Raw genomic sequence first — 6,676 nt, 5'->3', positions numbered from 1 at the left:
GGCGCCCACTACACTCTCGGAGTGGTTGGCGTTAGGAAGGGCATCCAGCTGTAGAAACTCTGCCAGATGAGATTGGAGCCTGGTGGAGCCATCTGGTTTGCCAGTCCTCAGTCAAATCATCCAACTCATGCTAGCATGGAAAGCAGACGTTAAACGATGATGATGATGATATACACAGACATATACGAGGGGTTGCTGAAAAGGTCCTGACTTTAAGGGTATCATGAAAGGCTTGTTTGGTGTCCCAACCTTCCGAGTTCTTTCACAGGGCTTAGAAAAACTGAAGGACCACTGCAATGAGTGTGTGAATCTGAGAGAGGAATATATTGAATAAAATCATAATTAACTGATCAGCACCCCCTCATGTATAGGTGTGTGACTGTGCTTATATGTGTGTGTGTGTGTGTGTGTGTGTGAATGTGTGTGTCTGAATATGTGTGTATGCGTGTGTGTATGTGTGTGTATGTGTGTGAGTTTGTGTGTATGTATGAGTTTATGTGTATGTGTGGGTATGTGTGTGTGTGAGAGCTAGTGTGTCTGTGCATGTGGTGTGTGTCTCTGTGTGTACGTGTGTATGAGTTTGTGTGTATGTGTGTGTGTGAGAGCTTGTGTGTCTGTGCATGTGGTGTGTGTGTGTGTGTGGGGGGGTAAATGCGTGTGTGTTTTCTGACTTTAGAATGTGGAAAGGTTAGGAACCCAGCAATGCTCTCCTTTTTCCAAAGAGTAAAATGATTTTATAACACACCAGGTCAAGACAGCCTGGAACTTTTGCTAAGAGACAAGGGTTGGAATCAGAGAAGAGAATGATTTCTGGTTTTTTTAAGAAGCAGGAGAGAATTTCAAAGAGTCTGGATGCTGGGATACTGTTGCCAAACCAACACTATTCTCATTGCACCAAGATGTGTGTGTGGGTGTTTGTGTGGGTGTGATGACATGCACACACACACACACCACAAACTGACAAAGAGATACATAGATAGATAGATAGACAGATAGATAGATAGATGGATAGATAGATAGATAGATAGAGAGAGAGATAGATAGATAGATAGATAGACAGATAGATAGATAGATGGATAGATAGATAGATAGATAGAGAGAGAGATGGATGGATAGACAGATAGATAGACAAACAGACACAAAGATACACACATTCACATTTAAAAATAGATAGAGATAGATAGACACATAGATTGATAGATAGATAGATAGATAGATAAACAAATGAATAGACATATTAGTAGATGAATAGATATCGAGATAAATGGATAGATAGATTGATAGACAGGTAGATAGATAGATAGATAGATAGATAGATAGATAGAGAGAGATAGATAGATAGATAGATAGATAGATAGATAGATAGAGTAATTGATATAAAGAAACACAAACAGATGGATAAATATATAGGAAGAAAAACAGCTAGACAGATAGATTATAAGACAGACAGACGGAAATAGATAGATATAGGTAAATAGATTGATAGGTAGGTAGATAGATAGATATATAGATAGACAGATAGATAGATAGATAGATACATACATACATACATACATATATACATACATATATACATACATACATATATAAATACATACATGTATAAAAAAACTAAATTCCTACACACAGACCTGCACAAATACAGACAGACAAACGAACAAACAAACACAGATAGATGGAACAATTGAAAGAAACCAGCATTTCTAAGCCTCACTACTTCAGATACAATTTAAATTGAAAAAAAAAAAATGTCTACTTTCAGAAGATAAAAGATACAAATACATCCGTGGATAAGACAAAACAGAAGTGTTTCTTTGTCAATAACGGAATATATATAATATTTTAGAAATTTATATTTAGAATTATATCATAATTTTCTATGATTTTCATTGAAAAGTCTTTGAAGAATTGTTTAAAATGAATTAAAAAACTGTTGCTGAAATACAAATGGAGGGCAAATAGATTTTGAATTTGAAAGGAAAGGAAAAAAAGATGGAGAATATAATGGAGGGAGAAATAACTTGTTTTTTAGGATGAATTGACTTCAAAGCTACCTGTAGAATGTTGTAGAAATATTTTAGAAATTGTAGGAATTTTGTGTGTTTAAATGTGTGTTTGTAGGTTTGTGGATTTGTCAGTGTGCATATGCATACGTGTGTGTATGTATGTGCATATGTATGTACATATATGTGTGTGTATGTATGTATGTATATATATATATATGAATATATATATAAGCAGGCAGACAGATTGATGTACATCTGTACTCAGATATATGTGTATACATCTGTTCATTTATATATGAATGTATACATATCTGCGTGTTCATATATCACACACACATATAAACATATATATTTATATATATATATAAATGCCTCTATTTGTATATGAGTGTCTGTGTGTGTGTGTATATATATATAATATATATACAGAGAAAGAGAGAGAGAGAGAGGGAAATATGTGTCTGTGTGTATTATATATATGAATATATACATATACATACATCCATACATATGTACACACACACATATATATATGTGTATATATATATATAATATATATATATATATATATATATATATATATATATATATTATGTAATATGTATATATATATGTGTGTGTATATATATATATAAATATATACACACGTATGTATATATATATATATATATATATATATATATATACAGAGTAAGAGGTATGCACTCCCCCCTTATCTCTTTCATCAAATATTCTTCTCAGTTTGTTTTCTCTCACACTTATTATTATTATTATTATTATTATTATTACCACTACTACTACAATTAGTAGTAGTAGTTTTTTTTTTTCGACTTTGCTTATCAAAAATATTATTATTAGTCATATTGTGTGTGTGTATATATAAATGTATACATATAAACACAGACACACACATATATGCTTATATATGGATACATAAATGTATGTATGATTTTATATATATATATATATATATATATATATATGCATATTAATATACACATGCATACACACACACATATATATGTATAAACATATACACACACCATGTATGTATGTATGTATTATATGTATGTATGTATGATGTGTGTGTGCATATATATATATATAATATATATATATATATATATATATATATATATATATATATATAGCCACATATATAATATTTGCAGACAGGCACATATACACACAATATATATAGTACACATACATACACACACACACATATGTATATAGATATACTACACATACTCACACACACATACACACGCACACACACACATATATATATATATAGATATAGTACACATACTCACACACATATACATACATACATAGATATATATATACACATACTCACACAATATATACATACACACACACACACATACATACACACACACATACACACACACACACACACCCACATATATATATATATATAGTACACATACTCACACATGGATACATATATATATAGTACTCATATATACATATACATACACATATATATTTCTAGTACTCATACACACACACACGCATATATACATATATAACAGTAATACACGCACACATATACAGCACTCACTCATGGGCTCGCACACACACACACACACACATCTATAATGCATGCATCTTTTTATCAGTACTATTATCATTATTTACTGTCCTTTTGAAATTCAGTATTTTCCCCTCCTTTGTCAAAACACCTAATTATATTTAGACGAGGATTTATTCATTTTGTATTTTAATATTTTGGGAAATGTGTTTTGGTTATTTTTGCCTTTGCAGAAGGGAAGGGTTTTTAGAAAATGAAATATAACCATGACGATGATGACGATGATGATGATGATGACTGTGGTAGTGGTGCTGGTGCCGGTGGTGGGGAAGATGGTATAGTTATTAGAAATAATGATATATATCTTTTATACATACATATATACATATATATACACACACAAACATATAGGTATATGTATATATACATATATAAACATACATGCATCTACGTATATATATATATCTACATATATATATATATCTATGTATATATATATCTACGTATATATATATATCTACGTATATATATATATATATATGTATGTATGTATGTGTGTGGTGTAGAGAGAGAGAGAGAGAGAGACATCCATATATATATATATGTATATATATATATATAAAATCAAAATAATTGTAATCACCTCACTTTGAAATTGTATGGATAATACCGTACTAAATTCTGGTGCCTCAACTAAATACCATATTCATCTGAATCTCTGTATATATATATATATATCATCATCATCAGATAGATATATATATACATATATATTTAAGGATTTAAGGATATATATATACATATGCGTGTATGCATATATAGACACCTATATATATTTATATGCATACATGCATATATATATATAATATATATATATATATATATATATATATATTATGTATGTATATAGATATTTATATGTATATATACATGCTCTTTTACTCTTCTACTAGTTTCAGTCATTTGACTGTGGACATGTTGGAGCACCGCCAAGCAAATCGACCCCAGGACTTATTCTTTGTAAGCCTAGTACTTATTCTATTGGTCTCACTTGCCGAACCACTAAGTGACAGGGACGTAAACACACCAGCATCGGTTGTCAAGTGATGTTGGGGGCACAAACACAGACACACAAACTTATACACGCACATACATATATATATATATATATATATATATATATACATATATACGATGGGCTTCTTTCAGTTTCCGTCTACCAAATCCACTCTGGTCGGTCCAAGGATATAGAAGAAGATACTTGCCCAAGGTGCCACGCAGTGGGACTGAACCCGGAACCATGTGGTTTGTAAGCAGGCTACTTACCACACAGCCACTCCTACACCTATATATATATATTTCATAACAGCTTGACTCAGCACCATGTAACCTAAACTAACATGGCCATGTAGAACACACCAATCCCATCAGATGACAGGATGCTGTGAGTAAGCATCAGATGAGATGGACTTATTTCTCAGCATCCATGAAGCCTATCTTGTAGAAAGATAACTCAAACCATTATCAAAAACTTCATGTGACTCTTACCAAATGTGCCATGTGCCACTTTGTTTCATTTGTCCACATCCTTGTATGTAATTGAATATTACATGTGCCAGTCATTGGACAGTGGCCAGACTGGAGCTGCCTTGTATAGTTAGTTAAAGAAATTGACTCTAGATTATAGGTTTAATCTGGGATGCCCTTGTTCCACTATTTTTCTTCTTGGGCAACCATTTACGGTAGGGGTCAAGGTGGCAAGCTGGCAGAAATATTAGCATGCTGGACAAAATGCTTAGGGGTATTTCGTCTGCCTTTACATCCTGAGTTCAAATTCCACTGTGGTCGACTTTGCCTTTCATTCTTTTGGAGTCGATTAAATAAGTACTAGTTACGCACTGGGGTCGATGTAATCGACTTAATCCGTTTGTCTGTCCTTGTTTATCCTCTCTGGCTTAATCCCTTGTGGGTAGTAAAGAAATAGGTATTCATCTGTCTTTACGTTCTAAGTTCAAATTCCGCCGAGGTCGACTTTGCCTTTTATCATTTTGAGGTCGATAAATTAAGTACCAGTTGCGTATGGGGGTTGATCTAATCGACTGGCTCCCTCCTCCAAAATTTTAGGCCTTGTGCCTAGAGTAGAAAGGATTTATGGTAGGGGTCATAAACAAACGAACATTGGTTTTCAAGCAACAGTGGGGTGAGTCACAGACAGAAACACAAACACACACATGCACACACACACACACACACATGCACTCACACATGCACTCACAAACACACACACACACTGGCCATCCCTGAGCACCATCTAAGAAGGCATTTCAGTAAAAAAAAAAAAATCAAACCCAGGAACTATTCTTTGTAGCCTAGTATTTATTTTATTGGTCTCTTTTCCAAAACTGCTAAGTTACAGGGATGTAAACACACCAACATCGGTAGTCTAGTGGAGTGACAAACAGACACAAAGACCCACATGAATAAATATATACACACATATATAGACGTGACTAAAGTGACAGAGAGTACAAAGTGGTACCAGCATTCTTTCTTTCTTTTATTTGTTTTGGTCATTTCACTGTTGCCATGCTGGAGCACCGCCTTTAGTCGAGCAAATCAACCCTGGTACTTATTTTTTGTAAGCCTAGTACTTATTCTATCGGTCTCTTTTACTGAACCGCTAAGTTATGGGGACGTGAACACACCAGCATCAGTTGTCAAGCGATGTTGGGGGGGACAAACACAGACACACAAACACACATATACGACGGGCTTCTTTCAGTTTCTGTCTACCAAATCCACTCACAAGGCTTTGGTTGGCCCGAGGCTATAGTCGAAGACACTTGCCCAAGGTGCCACACAGTAGGACTGAACCCAGAACCATGCGGTTGGTAAGCAAGCTAATTACCACGCAGCCACTCCTACACCTATTGCTAGAAATAAGAGTTAAAATGACTCATTAACCACCAAAACACTATCTTAATAAGCTGACAAGGGAGACAAAGTTCCCTATGGTCACAGATATAGCCACAGTGGCTCATACTATGCCTAGAGTTAAGCTCAACTTACCTCATCGATGTATAAGAACATCCATTGAAAATATATGCTGGTT

Source organism: Octopus sinensis, linkage group LG27 (genome assembly GCF_006345805.1).
Source record: "Octopus sinensis linkage group LG27, ASM634580v1, whole genome shotgun sequence".
In the NCBI taxonomy this organism is placed as follows: Eukaryota; Metazoa; Mollusca; class Cephalopoda; order Octopoda; family Octopodidae; genus Octopus; species Octopus sinensis.
The sequence above is the reverse complement of the archived record's forward strand: the minus strand, read 5'-3'. Positions refer to the sequence as shown.